The sequence below is a fragment of the Tachysurus fulvidraco genome, chromosome 24, assembly GCF_022655615.1.
Source record: "Tachysurus fulvidraco isolate hzauxx_2018 chromosome 24, HZAU_PFXX_2.0, whole genome shotgun sequence".
Lineage (NCBI taxonomy): Eukaryota > Metazoa > Chordata > Actinopteri > Siluriformes > Bagridae > Tachysurus > Tachysurus fulvidraco.
Window position 1 is genome coordinate 8,025,422 of NC_062541.1, and position 17,577 is coordinate 8,042,998.

Here is a 17,577-nt window from a genome sequence, read left to right on the forward strand (position 1 = left end):
CTTTACTTCCACAACCACACATCAAATTGTCAAAACATTATGTTCACTGTATTGACATTTTTAAAGAAAAAAAATAAAATTCCGGGTCAGAAAATATACAGAAACTGAAGCCTGAAAACACTCAGATCGGCCATGTGAAATATTGTATGTTTATGATACTAAAAGTGTTTGTAAAAAACCTTTTCTATTCATGTAATACTTATTATTTTATCTCTTTTCAGTTTTATCTAGAAAAAGGTCTCGCTATAATCCATGCTTTGCTTTTTCAGTTCCATTTAGACTTTACAAACCCAGAGGGCATGAAGAGAAGCTCGCACTCTGAGATGTCTTCAGTGTACAGCAGCGAGTCTGAAGTCAGAGCAATGAACACAGATGTGATGTGTCAAATCCTAAATGTACTGGAGGATGACACAGCAAGACGGGCTTGCTAAAGGGCCTGATAAAATGTTTATGGGAAAACAAAACACACGGCCTTTCACTGTAACTTATCACTGCAATGGCAATGGAAAGCACCTCTGAAACTAAGTGTACACAATTAAACCACTTAGCGAAGAGTTTACAACCTTAAACAAGACGATGTTTTCTTTCACACTGGTGCTGCATAATATAATACTGTCTGCCTTGAATTTAACACAAGAACGATAAACACACGCTTCTCCGTTCGCGTCTCTGACGTCTAAAAGTGCAGGTTGTAAGTCGGCAACTTGAGCCAGAGAGGAAAAAGTATCCATGAAAGTCTGTGAAGACGCTTTTAAGGTATTTTTGAAGGAATAACTCAAACCCTGTGAAAAGGCTCTGGTCCAATGAGCTACTTTGAGTTAAATAATCTCAATAAATACATGTGATTGGTTCAATTCTACAGTTTTGTTTTGTTTGTTTTTTTCTAGTATTTTTTTTTGTACCTTCCTGCACTGCATTTACTTATTTCAAATGTGTACATCAGTTTCAGGTCACTGCCTAGAGTAACATTAGCACAATTAACACAACCGATCTCACATCTGTGGTGAGAATCGAACCCACAACACTGGTGTTTTGCAACAGATGCATCACTGCTGCAATCTTCTAACGTACATGGTTTAACCACTTTAATTTAATACAGTAGTTCCACTGTAGTTCCCATCAGTGCCGACATCCACATGAGATTTCACTGGTTTGTGTAAATATCATATGAACCGATCACTCACTCTAAATCATTCAATCTAGTCATTAAGCAACCTGTTAAAATTCAGTTTAGAATAAACGATGAAATCATGTTTTGTTGGGAAATGTAATATTTCTGTGTGTGTGTGTGTGTGTGTGTGTGTGTGTGTGTGTGTGTGTGTGTGTGTGTGTGTGTGTGTGCGTGTGTGTGTGTGCGTGTATTCAGTTTGTTTTGCAGAAATACTTTTCCACATCTGGACCAAAGCCGATCCCTTCACAATCTCTTCGAGGATGAAAAAAGTCAGCGGAGTTGCAGATGTGCATTGTGATTGTAACCCTGCAGATAACCGATAATCCCTCATGCCTGCGCTGCTGCTGTTGTACATCCCTTCTCTCACCTCAGCCTGAAGTGCAATGCAAATGCTTCAGATTTGCTTTGAGTGATATAATCGGTTATGTGATCACGCCACATGTCACACTACTGAAGTCATTATACGGCGCAAAGCAGCAGTAAAGACAAGGAGGAAGAGAATGACTAAGAAGTAGACACAGATGATTTGAAATCTTGCTTCACATGGATATATCTCATTGATACAGCGAGAAAAAGGAAGAAAGAAAGAAAAAAGAGAGAAATAAAGAATGAAAGAAAGATTGCTGTATATGAGACACACCCATCACAGATAATGTCAGACAGGAGGCTTTTGTTGTAATGTCCAGTCAGAGACTCTGAGTGTGACGCACTTGTGTGTGTGTGTGTGTGTGTGTGTGTGTGTGTGTGTGTGTGTGTGTGTGTGTGTGTGTGTGTGTGTGTGTGTGTGTGTGTGTAAGCTTCGTACAGGAGAAAACAAGAAATCCAAGAATGGAAGAAATTGCGAGAAATGAGACACTAAAAGTAAAGGAATAAGCAGACACTAGTAGGCAATTTCTAACAATTACACAATTCCCATTGTATAACAGTGTAGGCGTCACCCACCCTCTGCAACCCATACACTCACTCTGAAGTATATTTAGAGCTGTGCACTGACACACACACACACACACACACACACACACACACACACACACACACACACACACACACACACACACACACAGACTGCCTTAGCACTACATGGAGCCTCCCAGCTCGATAAAGTCACCTCAGAATAAAGTCACTTACTAGTACAAGTCACATCCAAAGCCCTTAAGCTGCTCTCAATCCAAATCCAAGTCCTGGAGGAATCCTGAGGGAAGAGAAAGGAAATATTAAATACCCCAGAATTGGAATCGCAGTGAGCTGTGCGTGTGATGTCTGAACACCATCATTTTGCACTAAAGAAAACAATCGTTCACTTAACCTCACGTCATTTCCTCATGCCAAAGCATGCACAGTTTGTACTACAGAGGCTAATTATTCTGTTACTAAATTTAGAGCACATTATTCAGGAACTCCTGTGAAACTCATAGGAAGGTATTCAGTTACGATAACAAGCAATGTTTAAGTCTGAACTTGACAATGTCCCAATGAGGATAAAGGGTTAATAGAGTACTCCAGTGTTTTTATTCTGAAACTGATCTTTAGATATCTCATCAGCAGCGTAAGTACCATTCCTACAAACATGGGTGTCGACACAGTTCTCTGTTCTGTGATACACACATTTAAAGCCTGTTTAAGTCCAGTGGGAGCCACTGAATTACAGTAGATGCAAAATATATGTCGATATAATAAAAATTCAAAACCAGTAGAGTTTCAAGTTAGCAGTCAAAGTCTGAGGATGTCAAAGCTCGAGCAAAAACATCTTATCAAAACATCTACACATGCTGTTAACAGCGATTATTTTTAAATACAAGAACATCCCAAAGTGTTTACATCCTCTTACTACTACAACTTGCCAACTCTAACAATTCCTTTATTAATTAAGGAAAGACATTATGTACTTTATTATTATATCATGTTGTTTATGGTCGTGATTGATGTTGTGGAACATCTTTGAGAAGTACAGTATTTTCCGCACTATAAGACACACCTAAAAGCCTTAAATTTTCTCAAAAATCGGCCGTGCGCCTTATAACCCGGTGCGCCTTTTGTGTGCACCGAGTTCCAAAAATCTGTAAAAATGTTGTGTGACTTTGGTAAGCGCTCCACTTGATTGACTGTCCGACCATTTCCCGCTGACACAGGGACATAATACATACACTACGTACGCTGGCAGCGATAAACCAATCAGAGAACAATACTTAATATGTACAGTACGTACGCTTACCTTCGCCACGCCTCCGCTAGGTACAGTATACTACCGGTATGTTGCAAAACAACATTTGTTTCTTCCTAACCACTATGCGCTCCACACTCCAGTCTAGTAGGTGGCGGTAAATGCACCTTAAGTTGGTTTGCCATCCGCCAATAAAAATCAGATGCTTACGAGGCACAATACAAACTACAGGCTATCAATTACACGGTTGTAAATGGGAATAGAGCAGCTGAAAGTATTCAACATCAATGTATCTATGGTTCCGAAGTGGAGGAAGCAAGAAAATGTACTGCGCCAAGTTAGGAAGACACAGTAGATGAGGACTTTGACGTATTTGTGGGAGAAGATTGATTAAAAAATAATGTGTGTGTTGTTAAATAGTAGAATAAAGTTCATAATAGGGGGTGCGCCTTATAATACGGTGCGCCTTATAATACGGTGTGCGCCTTATAATACGGTGCGCCTTATAACACGGTGCGCCTTATAACACGGTGCGCCTTATAATACGGTGCGCCTTATAATACGGTGCGCCTTATAACACGGTGCGCCTTATAATACGGTGCGCCTTATAATACGGGGTGCGCCTTATAATACGGTGCGCCTTATAATACGGTGCGCCTTATAACACGGTGAGCCTTATAACACGGTGCGCCTTATAATACGGTGCGCCTTATAACACGGTGCGCCTTATAACACGGTGCGCCTTATAATACGGTGCGCCTTATAATACGGTGCGCCTTATAACACGGTGAGCCTTATAACACGGTGCGCCTTATAATACGGTGCGCCTTATAACACGGTGCGCCTTATAACACGGTGCGCCTTATAACACGGTGCGCCTTATAACACGGTGCGCCTTATAATACGGTGCGCCTTATAACACGGTGCGCCTTATAACACGGTGCGCCTTATAATACGGTGCGCCTTATAATACGGGGTGCGCCTTATAATACGGTGCGCCTTATACAGTAATACGGTGCGCCTTATAATACGGTGCGCCTTATAACACGGTGCACCTTATACAGTAATACGGTGCGCCTTATAATACGGTGCGCCTTATAATACGGTGCGCCTTATAATACGGTGCGCCTTATGTATGGGAATAGAAATAGACCCGTAATTGAGACTGCGACTGTGGAAAATACTGTAATTAAGAAGTAAAAAAAATTCAATTCAATTTATTTGTAAAGGGCTTTTAACAATTGACATGGTCTCAAAGAAGCTTTTCAGATGTTTAGAAATACAAAATAAACATAATAAAGATTAAAATGAAGTTACTATTTATCTTTAATATTTCTATACTGTATATCTAATACTCATCCCAATGAGCAAGCCTGAGAAGATGGTGGAAAGGAATAAGATGATCCCTGAGATGATATGAGAAAGAAACCTTGAGAGGAACCAGACACAGAAAAGGGAACTTCATCCTCATTTGAGTGACATTAAACAGTAAATAATGTAAAAGTGAATAATTTCCTTTCTACAACAGGTTGTACTCAAGTGGAATTAAGCAACTCCTGAGGAACTGACAGGTCAATTCTGAGATCATTACAGACTTAACACTAATTCCTGCCTCCAGAAGTCTTCAAATATTCACCGATGAAGACACAAAGCTGACCGAAGCAACGACGGTTCAAAGACGGTATCTTTGTGACGGCTGTGTGACACTTTTGGAGACTCTAAAAACTAACACCGAATATCTTCACACAGAAAACCTCAAAGTGTATCCACAATTATTGTGTTAATTACAGTGTTAGTACAGGATCGATAGCATATCAGGTTAATAATCCATATAAAGTGTGATATGAAGTTTAGCTGAACTACTAGTCACCTTCTGACCAATCAGAATCAAGAATGTAACAGCAACATGATCTAATGGTTGGCTCTAACTTCTGATACGGTGATTAAATTGATCACACTTTTTCTTTGCCAAAAATAGTCAGAAAGGATTTTAGAAACTGGAGATCGTTTCGTAAAAGAGTTACAAAAACGTGTTTGGATAGAAATTGTAGTTCTGTGTTTTCCGAACCTGTGTAGAGAAATATTCGACTTGCTTAATATGAAAATAGCCGAATATTAAATTTCTTCTTCTAGTTTTCGCTTTTATAATATTGTAATAAATAAACAGCCCCCTGTGCCGTATGATCCAGCACACACGTGGAAACAAGCCAAATGTGACACGTTTCCCATCCTGCCGCTCAGCAGGTACACACAGCACCAACTCATCCAGTATGCTGTGTGCATTTTTTTTTCTTTTCTTTCCTTTTTTTTCCCAGTAACCCTTAGGGCTGGTGAGGAACTTCTCTCATGTGATCAGCTTCTAAGCTGTGATCTCACCTCGTATTTTTAGCACCAAAGTAGCACTTCTCGGAGCTCACAGCTCTCACACTCTGCGTGGAGGAGAGATTCCCGTTGTAAAGCAGTGGAAACACTACACAGAGAGCTGTGTGTGTGCTGCAGGAGGAAGCGACCAGCTTTTACTGATTACTGTATACTCAGCACCTGCTGTGCTCCACACTTTTTTTACCAGGAGTGCAGGTGTTTTGATTTGGTGATTAATTGCATCAGCGATGAGGAGCTTAAAAAAAAAGGTCACAGTGCACCAAGGGACCACAGCGTCTACTCAGACTATAAAGATGATCTGAAGGTATTGCACAATATATGCACTCGTTTTCAGGACGAAGAATTACACAACAATGTGGTTTGAGACTCACTGGTTATCCTGCTCTGTTTGTTAACACTGTGTTTTTAAGTGTCGTCTAGATGGTGGTTAGCAGCAGGAGGTCTTGAATAGTCCAGAAGAGGCAACAATTTTCCCCTCATACACCTCATAGAGTGAGTTTGTTTGTGTGTGTGTGTGTGTGTGTGTGTGTGTGTGTGTGTGTGTGTGTGTGTGTGTGTGTGTGTGTGTGTGTGTGTGTGTGTTTGTGCAGGGGGGGTGTTTAAGGAGAGTGTTAGAGTGTGTTTGTTAGTGTGTGTGTGTGTGGGGGGGTTGTTAATGTGAGTGTTAGAGAGAGAGAGAGAGAGAGAGAGAGAGAGAGAGAGAGAGAGAGAGAGAGAGAGAGAGTGTTTGTGTGTGTGTGCAAGGGATGTTTACTGTTAGCAATAGAGTGTTTGTTAGTGTGTGTGTGTGTGTGTGTGTGTGTGTGTGTGTGTGTGTGTGTGTGTGTGTGTGTGTGTGTGTGTGTGTGTGTGTGCGTGGGGGGTTTAAGAGTGTTAGTGTATTTGTTAATGTGAGTGTTAGAGAGAGAGAGAGAGAGAGAGAGAGAGAGAGAGAGTGTGTGTGCATGCGTGCGTGTGTGTGTTTGTGCATGCATGTGCATGGGTGGGTGTGTGGGGGGTATGTTAATGTTAGTGTTAGAGTGTGTTTGTTAGTGTGTGAGTGTGTGTGGGGGGGGTTTAAGATGAGTGTTAGAGTGTGTTTGTTAGTGTGTGTGTGCGCGGGAGGTTTGTTAACGTGAGTGTTAGAGTGTGTGTTTATGTGAGTGAATTTCCCACTTACACATAATAAAAACTCCATCCTGAATCTAACCACTATTAGATATGTTTATATTTTGTTGCATTTTGATTATTTCCACAAAACGTTAGCTACTGTTTGACAGCAAAAGACCATGCGAAGGAAACAAATAATCAGGGATTGAAACACAAGGGTTTCTATAAATGATCGTATACAGTCTGAATCTGATATGTTATGGAACACTTGTGAGTCAAATAATGAATATTAATGAGCACTCGGATCTGCTTATGAATATTAATCAATAGTGGGCGGTCTGAGTGAAGAGTTGAAAGATGATGAAAGTACGCAGTCTATTTATTAAAAATAAATAAGCGGGGTTTCCAGAATACAAATCGCCGGAGACGTGTTTCACAGACACACAAAGATGGAGGAATATTATAAGATGGCACCTATAAAACAGAAGCGAATAAACAGCATCCTGCTTAAACTAATTAGAACGACAGCGAGAGAAACCTGAGCAAATAAGCCAATGACAGATTACATTAATATATGAAAGTGGGGGCGAGAGAGGGGGGGGAGAGAGAGAGAGAGAGAGAGAGAGAGACTAAGAGAGAGAGACTAAGAGAGAGAGAGAGAGCAAGAGAGAGAGAGAGAGAAAGAGACTAAGAGAGAGAAAAAAAGAGAAAGAGAGAGAGCAAGCGAGAGAGAGAGAGAGAGAGAGAGAGAGAAAGAGACTAAGAGAGAGAGAAAAAGAGAAAGAGAGAGAGCAAGAGAGAGAGAGAGAGAGAGAGAGAGAAAGAGAAAGAGAGAGAGAGAGCAATAGAATTTGTATATATATATAAAGAATTTATATAGCAATATATATATTCAATATATATCTAATATTTTATATTAATATATATCTAAAAATTAAAGAGAGAGAGAGAGAGAGAGAGAGAGAGAGAGAGAGAGAGAGAGAGAGAGAGAGAGAGAGAGAGAACGTGAGGGGGATTGATGGTTGCAGCATTGGTCATAAAGCACTCTGTAGACTTTCATGCATCTTAATCATTTTATTACAGACATGTTCTTTGTACCGTCTCAGTGAAAGCATGAAATACAGAGCTCCAAAACTGCAATCATGGATATAGACGCTTCTCTCCTGTCTCTTTCTGTAGAAATGAGCCTCAACAACGGTTTTTCTGGACATAAGGGTGGTTATATCAGGGGCATTCCAGAGTTAAACAAGCCATCTGGGATTCTTCTCCACCTAGAACCAAAAGATGGTGCCATTTATAAATGCAGCTACAAGTGTAGGTTGGAAGTGGTCCATTTGTCACCTGCCTTCTCAGTGACAGTGACAGCAGCCTGTCCCACATCCCACACGATCACCAAGGCTGTTACGATGGAAACGTGCAGAAAGTCACAGAGGGGGGAAAAAGACACAGGAGAAGAAACGTATATAGTCTACAACACCTCCTCTAGGTCAGAAGTGTGAGCCTTGGCATTATTCCACTCTGGCAGGTGATGAAATGTGTGCTTTGACTAGCAAACTGCACACAGCTGTGCCAATAAAGCTCAGGTTGGGCAGGGGGCCAGCCGGGGAGTGAGGGATACAGAGATGGTTAGATAAAGTGTGCGGTGGATGACGGCAGTGAGCGAGAAATGTACGGCCGGAGAAGGAGCTTGTGAGGCAAGATGAAAGACGGGACATGAAAAACATAAACGCTGCACACAGGCATGTCATGTCTTGCGTGTGTAACCTCTCACTGTGCGTCCTTCCTCAAACATGTCTCGTCATACTTCCCACTAATTTGCAGTTACTTCCTCATTCACATGTTTTTCTCTCCAAAGCAATTAGAAATGGACAAACTATTATATATAGCCTTAAGGGGGAAAAAAACAGCTTGCAACGACTTGTCAAAGACCTGCACTTAAACACTGGGGGGAAAAAAGCAGTCTTCTAATATTCCCAATAAAAACACCAGAGACAAATCAGTATCAGTCTGGAATGATTGACAGTACATCTCCTCAATATTAAGTGATACTCTGTAGAAGCCCCGCCTCCTTTACAACATCATACCAAGTGGAGAAGTTCTTAAAATTCGATGCAAGCATCTTCCACTGAAAACGTGAGAAAAGTCACCTTTATCGTAATGGTTTCTTAGAGGACGGTGCCGCCCCCATACACAGGGCACTAGGGCTCACTGAAAGGTCTGACGAGGACGAGAATAATATAAATCATATGTTTTGGCTTTCACGGTCACTAAGAACTAGGCATAAGTGAATAAAGAAATCTTTGTTATTACATATGTAATGCATTGTGAAATCTAATCTAATCTAATCTAATCTAATCTATAATGAATATAATTGCTGGTACAATCTACATCTACTCAAACAGCCTACAGATAAAAAGGTTCTACTGGGATTTTCCTTATTTTGTTTTCCAGTTCTGTTTCACTCTTTTACTGTGAGGCAATAACAATGACAGAAGTGTAAAGGTGGTATATATCAGCGTATAACTGTAAATGAGCTGCTGAGAAGCGTTCAGATCTTACATACCTCCAATTAAATATTTCAGCACTATATATAAATACTGCAGTGCTGAAGTGTCTAATCACCGCAGCACAACCAGCTCCAGATACAACAGAAAGATTTTTCAAATATAAAAAAAAAGTACCGCTGTACAATAGTGTCACACTATTCACAATCGTTTGAGTTATTTGTATCTAGAAACATCTCTATACCTTCACCTTCATTTAAAAAAGCATTGATCCAGGCTCTGGTGATAAACAACAGAAAACTACAGCAAAAAAGTCTCTGTTTGGTGAGAAGATCATGAATTCCAATGCTGATAGGACTCACACACTCTCTCTCACACACACACACACTCACACACACACTCTCTCACACACACACACATACACACAAATACATACATACACTCACATGCGCACACACACACTAACACACAACCATACATACACACTCACATACATAAACACACACACACACACACATGCAAACACACACTCACACACACACGCACACACAAATACATACACACACACGCACACAGACATACACACTTACGCGTGCGTGCACACTCAATCACAACAAACACACACACGCTTGTTGCACTGACTGAAATGTTGAAAGTGTTCGTAAAAGAATCGTAAGAGGACCAGAGCTCGAAGCTTTCAATCCATGCTTTTTCCATGTGATTAGTTTCCCAGTGAACCGGTTCTCTCTTCCTACTATAGATCCTGGCACTCGGGAGAACCGACTCCGCCATGACGAGGGAACTGTGACGGCATTTTAATAATTTAAACTCGGCACTCAATTACACCCGAGCGAATCCTGGGACAAGGGCCCATGACATATGAGTAACAGAAAGGATTTAGTACAGTCTGAAACTCCATCCAGACTAATTAAAAGCTGTTTCAGTGACCAGCCTAATAACAGCACGTACATGGCAGAAGACAAGAGAACCATGTACAGTCTCCAATATACAGTATGGATTACAGAATATAGGATTGAGAAATTTCCTGTACTCTTTTATGCAACAGAGAAGAGTTACTTAAAAAAACTGCTACATATTTATAATTACATACATATAGAAAATTTATTTTATTTTAAAAATACTACATATACATATACTATACTCCAACTCACTCCAATTGGCCTGAGATTAACAAGAGGATATTTTTTGATGAAGACGACAAAGCGCTTCTGTAAGTGCTAGTGTATAAGGCTGTGTGCCAAATGCTGGAAGTGTAAATGCATTTTATTTTATTTTGACTCGACTATCTGCTAACCCTGTACCTTTAAAGAGGTGTGTATGTTGAGCGAGTCAGTGGGCAGCTTTTAAGCATTTAACTACAAGCGACTGCTGTATTTCTAACATGACAACACGCGCTGACTCACTCTGCATGCTGTGATGTCACATTTTTTGCTTTGATCACACTCTTGGTTTGACTGTAGTACTCAGAGTGCACACATGCACACCATGCACACATGCGCACACACACACAACATGCTCACACACCCAGCTTTTTCTGCCAACGCGTTCTAAAAATACCCGTCTCAAGAGCCCGCACTAGTCTATGTGTGTGTGCGCGTGTGTGTGTGCAATGTAGTGTAATGTAGTGTATGCGATTGTGTATAATGTAGTGTAGTGAGTGTATAATGTAGTGTGTGTAGTGTAGAGAGTGTGGGTGTGTATGTGTGTGTATATTGTAGAGTGTATGTGTGTGTAAAGTGTAGAGAATGCAGAGAATGTGAGCGTGTAGTGCACAGTGTGTGTGTGTGTGTGTGTGTGTGTGTGTGTGTGTGTGTGTGTGTGTGTGTTGTACAAGGCTAAATCACTCGATCACAGTAAGACTCTGCCTGATGTCTGTATTCAGTGTCATCTGTGCAGCGGGTCAGAGACTGAGAGATATTTTAAAGGTAAAAGGAGTGAAAGCTAATACAAGCCAAATACATGACTAGAAAAAAGCTGCAAAAGTCATTTAAAAATCCAGATATACATTTTGTAAGTAAGGCATGAGACCGGTTGTGCCACTTCAGTCACTAATGGAAAAAAGATGCTAATATCTTAGCAGGGGCTATAGTTAGATCTGGTGACTTTAGTCCAAAAGCTACTTCAATATTTATGCTGGGAAAGTTCCTCGTATTCAGACGGGTCACGCATGAGTTTCTGGCTCTGCCATTTTGGTTATGCAAATCACCTTGGATGCAGTTCAAGCCTCCGATTTTAACTGAGTGGACACGTTGGACGTTTAATTTGCATTACATTTTTGCTATTTTAATACAAATGACATAATTATTAATCATTTTATGTTGAGATGCATAACATAGCATGCTCACACGCACACGCACACACACACACACACACACACACATTCATACATTCACACCTAAGGATATTTGACAGTTGCCAACATGTTTCAGGAAGTTGGGAGGAAACCAGAGAACCCAAAGGAAAAAACATTTTGTACCTCAAAAATCCTGTCCATTCCTGATGGTGTAGAAAGACAGCATACGACATGAACAGAAGAAACCACAAACCGTGTAACGGGCAAACGGGGAGTGAAACTCAACGCAAGAGTGACACAGAGGGAGCAGCTAAGCTTTCTTCCACTCCACTCCACGAACGGCACTAAAGTCAGAAGTAACTGTCAATCAGCAAGCCCCATCAGTCAGGGAAGCCTTGAGCGATTGGCAGCACGTCAGGAAGAATGTGGGCGAGAAAGTCATTCACACAGTCCCACGCTGGACATGTTCACACCACATTTTGGTTCCCTCAACAGCATACGGCGTCTGGAGCACGTTTTTCCTTCTCGGTCTGCTTTGTGCAAAATAAAAAAATAAAAAAAAAACCTCTCCTCTTGCCAGAGTCTTGCTGAATTCTTTCCCTCTCTCACCAACAAAAGGAATCTCCCTGACTCCAGCTTTTATTCCATCCTCTCTGCAGCTATTTCCTGCTAGAGCTTACATAACCACTAGCTGGTCCGTGTCAAAGGCCCAGTCAAAACAATCCAGAAGAACCAGCATGGAATAATTAGTGTGTATATATATTCTCAACATTAGCTTGACAAAGTCCAGGTACAGGAATGGTATGATGGTATGTCTTACAAATACCAAGTACCAAATGTTTTACACACAAGGAGGGTTTTATTCCATAACGGATATTAAAGGAGCATCTGATGGATAATGGATACCTCGTTTTGATGACAGAAAACATGATTATGGGACAGCACCTTACGTTTTCCTCATATGAGCACATATAAATCGCATCAATGTGATCTGGGGGGAAAAAAAGGATAGAAACAGACGAAATGTGGAAATATTCCTTACACTATATAGAGACTCAGTATTGGTAATCTTGATTGGATATGAATTTTATATACTGACAACAAGTTATGCTAATTTATAATTTTTTACATCTTAATAAGATGAAATAACTCATTTATTCTTAAGGTGTTGGACTGTTGCTTGGAAGGTCATGGGTTCAAATCTCAGAACCACCAAACTACCACCACTTGGACCATGTACACTAAAGGTAAATTTAAAAGAAATGAATAATTTAGGATATACACCGGTACTGTAAGAATAGCCATTGTATTTGGACAAAACCTAATGCCACCCCATACAAGAAGTTAGAGCGTACATATACTAGAGTTTGAAATGCATGTACATTTAGTAGGTGCACTTTTTCAGTATAGGCATCATTTTATTGTGAGTTCAAATCCCCACACTGCCAAGCTGCCACTGCTGGGTTGTTGAGCAAAGATCTAAACTTTTCCTTTCCACTTTTCCTGTTAAATACAGGTCATACACTGTTTCATCGTAATATCTAGTCAGGCAGTTAGAGGCGGCCACATTAGTAATCTGTAATCAGAAGCATGAGCTAAAGTAATGGACCGTTGCCTCCTCCAGTGTTGATAACTGTATCTAGTTAAGAAACAAGTGAGGGTGTAAGAGCCCTTTGCGGATTCACAGAGGCATATAAATCAGCACCACAAGTGCCACAATTATTACATTCTCCTTAGCATATCCCTGCTGTAGCTCCTCAGCGGTGGAGATTAGACAAGAGATGAATGGAAAAGGAGACATATTATATGCTAGGTCAAAGTTCATTACAGTGAAGAAAGAGACTAGGATGTCTAAATGAGCATCAATTTAAAACTCTGGTTCTCTGCTAAGGTCAAAGCTAGTGCTCGTATGTTCTGCATATTCATACTTTTTAACAGTCCTGTGAGGCAGAGAACCGATCATTTCTTGAGCAGCGCTACAGAACAATATCACAGTCCAGGTTTTATTAAAAACAGCATGGGCAAAAATGGCAGGGTTGATTTCTTTTTTTATAATAATGATATGCTATTTGCTAGCGTCCAAAACAAAAATAGCGGTTTATCTACACAATTATAGGCCAACTGTGATCTTCCAACACAAGAGAATTATTCTTCCATTTATTCATCATCAGTAACAGATTCATCCTTATTTGAAAATATGTCCTTTCAGTGCATGGTGCAGTTCTGACCTGTTCTCAGGTGATTTTATTTTGAGAGTACAGCATGTAAGCATGTAAGCTTTTGTGTACATATACATTTGTTTTGTCTCCAGCTCTGACCTGTCACTTGTGTATTACCCAATGCATTGTTTATTGTGTCTTAAGCCCTTAAAAGTTTGTCTATGCCTTTTTTGTTGTCTCATTGCAAAATCTTATCATGCCCCTGTGTCGTTAGGTCCAAGTCTTGATACTGAGTGTCCTATTTTCTAATTCTGCAACTTCCTGGTTTTAACCCTCTTAACCATTACATTGAAAATCGACTTATCAGACATTTTCAATCAGTATAAACATATAAATTATTTTACTGATGCAACTCTGATATAAAATGAGTCAGGACACTGTTAGCTTCGGGCATGAGACATTTTTCCGACTGTTTTTTTAAGGGTAACCTTAGACAGAATTTAAGTAATAGAAAAAAGATAACTGTTGTTGTTGTTGTTGTTTTTTCTGAAACCTTCCTATGAATATATTGCCCCAAGCAGGAAAGGTAAAAACAGAAATACTTACAAAAGAATAGAAATTGTTAAAGGGCTTAGTGTCTACATTCATATGAGTCATTAACCAACACTGTGGAGTGAGACACGACAAAGACATTTTATCCTGAACACTTTTTTCCTAAAATGCTTGTTTTCTGGATTATCCTTGCATGATTTCTCCCTGTGTTTTGACCTACACTATAGACATTGAATATGATATGTGGATTTAATAAGAAAAGGTTTACTCACTGCCTTCAATCACCATATATTACACTGGTTAAAGTCGGAGCGGATGCCAGGAATACGAGGCACAAGGCAGGAAAATAACCTGTATGGGACTCCAGTTTGGACTCCACAGGGCACCATGTACTCACACACATATATATTTTCACACACTCATTCATACTTAGGTAATACACAGACAATCATTAAACATCAGAGGAAAACCACATGGATACATGTACTGTAGGATCTTGCAAAATGCTGTACTGATGGTTAGCCAGTAACCTGCGCTCAGGATTAAACCAGGGACCTGAAGAATGTGAGAGGGCAAATCTACCGGTAAATCTACTATCAAATAGCATGTGCATCAAATCAGTGCTTTCTTCAGTGCTGGATCCACATACACGAAGCCTGGTGCTTATGAAATTGTGTTATGCTGTACTATATAGGTTTGTATTCAATAAGATAAAACACTCATTAAGATAAAACATTCATAAGCTAATTTTCCCAGGGGCACATTGTAAAGTTTCCCACCACTAGTATTAACTGATATAATGCTGTAGCTGCAAAGTGGGGATTATATAAGCAGAAGATATTAATGATCATCACTCAGTGTCGTATGTTTCATCACTAATGGCTAATGGAGACACAGCATGCAATGTCTGGGTGCTCCTAAAATCTACTCCTGACCTTCTGTGAGCTTATACAGATATGAGAGTGGACTGCTAACTGGTTTCTACTGACTTTAATTGCAGCGAGGCAGAAGGCGCACAAAGGCGCTCTTTCACAGACCAACTGGAAACGAGTCAATCGATTGAAATCCTGAGTGTAGATATCTAGCAAACTCCACGCTGCACATATCTGCCTGCCTTCTATCTTCTAATAAAAACTCACACACAAAGAAAAAACATTTTTCCTTTCCAGTGACTCCTAACTGCTATCACTAAAATAAGGCACTTCCTAGGTTTGGTACTCTAGATAAGATTGCTTTTAAATTCAATTCAAACACTCAAAATGCATTCCGACACTCTGTGCTTGAAGCAACAGCAAATGAAAGCAAATTCGAGTGGATCAAAACAGGACAAAGAGACAGAGCCTGATACAATTTATGCAGTTCATCAACAAGTATTTTAATGTATAGAGGTATTTTCAGTCCTTTGCTAAAGATATGAACAGCCCCTTTGTGAGCAGAGAACCTTCTCACTCAGCACTCTTCAAAGCTTTGGTAATTATACACCAAATGAATAAATTCATAAGCCCTGGTGCAGGTAATTAACTCATTGTTTAACGATTAAAGGCAGACACCAAAAGGAGAAAGAGAGACGGTAAGATTAGGAGTGAGAATGTGTCCAAAAAAAAAAAAAGTGATCAAAAGTATGGAAAACAGAATGAATATGCCGGGATTGAGAAATGGAAAAAGATTCAAAATGAAAGCCTGTGATTATGATATCTTTAGACGTCAGTGCTATATTAGTTGTAGTAACGATATAGTATTTGGGTGAGTGGTTTCTTCAGGAATGGGGAAGTAAGAGAACAGATTTGGTCATTAGGGTCATTGGACCTGTCGAAATACCCATTCAGTTTCACTTTTTGAGCTCTGGCCTGAGAAGAAAACATTCTGAATACAGTACACAGATTTTTCTCTTAAATAATCTTGACAATCCACATTTTTTACTTATTTTCACTGTCTTTATACTTTTAACTTATCTCAAAAACTCAACAGTCAGTTCAGTAGTTCGCTAGCTAATTCATTAGCTTTCCTCAGTGTCCCAGTTGCCTACCAAAACTGTTAGAAAAGGGTCATTTTTATAGTATAAAGTCTTAAAGGAAATTTTGATATTCCAGATAATTTTGTTAAATCTTTTTTAACTTTCATTTAAAAGTACTTAGCCAGCCAGGTGTTAGCTAGCTAATGTGATAGCCATCTTAATTGTCAGATGTTTTTCTGAGGGAAATGTTTATATTCCTGAATGTTTATAATGATTTTTGTTTTTACTGTATCTAACCAAGTTAGTGGGGGATATGTGAATTGCAAACCAAAGCAATGCTAGCTTGATAATCAGCCTAGATTATGCTTGACATTCATAATGTACCAAACAATAGTCTTTTAAAAAATTTAACAGCTTTAAGTACTCACTTTTAGCTTATGTTAGCTTACTAACTATAATATGGGACTACCGGGGCTTTTACCTCAGCAAAAAGAACTGCTAAAATCAGACAAAGATGGTAAGTTAGTTAATATCAAGTTACACGCCAAGTAATTTTCCTCTCCTGATGATTCACCCTCAGATCCTTTACTCACTCAGATGTAAATGCTTTGATGCACACTACACTCTACAGATTTCTGTCAGGTTAAATGGAATCAGCAGTTCAGATTAAAGTACATAAGGATCACTTATTGTTTAGTGAAGTAGGGTGAGTCATTTTAGCCATCTTTCATCTCTAGCTATGTTCGTGTTTTGCAGCAAGGCCAGAATCTATGAGTGTTCGGCGACCACAATACAAAAACCTTTGATCGTCAACTTGACTGACACCCACTTGATGTGACTGATCTTTCTAATAATAAAAAGAAATAGGTGGTTCCCTCCCAAAAAAAGTATGTAGTGTGCCTTATTCTGTGCCAAGCATTCCAGAGTTTGAACACTTTTCCTGGCAGTGATCACTGCTGGAGACAAATAAAACAGGATGGCAGATAAGACACAGAGGATGGGAGGCGAGAGGGAAAAAATGAGACTGAACTGATTTCCATTCAGCTAGAATGAAAAGAAAAAAAAAGAGGAATCAGAGAAAGTGATGGGAGCACATAGGGTTAGGGAAAGAGAGTGAGAGAGAAAGAGAGAGAGCAGGAGAGATCACTGACAGAAGTTAAAGTAGTGCTATCACTCTGACAGATTTATCTACGCACTGCTGCCCACAACCACAGCTGCATCCACAACTAGTATGTGATGTAGTCCCTGTGCAACACGCACACACATGCTCTCTCTCTCTCTCTCTCTCTCT

At 39.8% G+C, this 17,577-nt stretch overlaps 1 protein-coding gene across 1 annotated transcript in view; it reads right to left on the minus strand.

Moving 5' to 3' along the window:
- atxn1a (ataxin 1a) overlaps positions 1–17,577 on the minus strand; it is a 95,630-nt gene that overhangs the window by 52,725 nt on the left and 25,328 nt on the right. Inside the window, exon 2 of the mRNA XM_027175684.2 lies at positions 2,300–2,363. The gene's annotated coding sequence lies outside the window, so the exon portion shown is untranslated. The remainder of the gene's footprint in view (positions 1–2,299; positions 2,364–17,577) is intronic.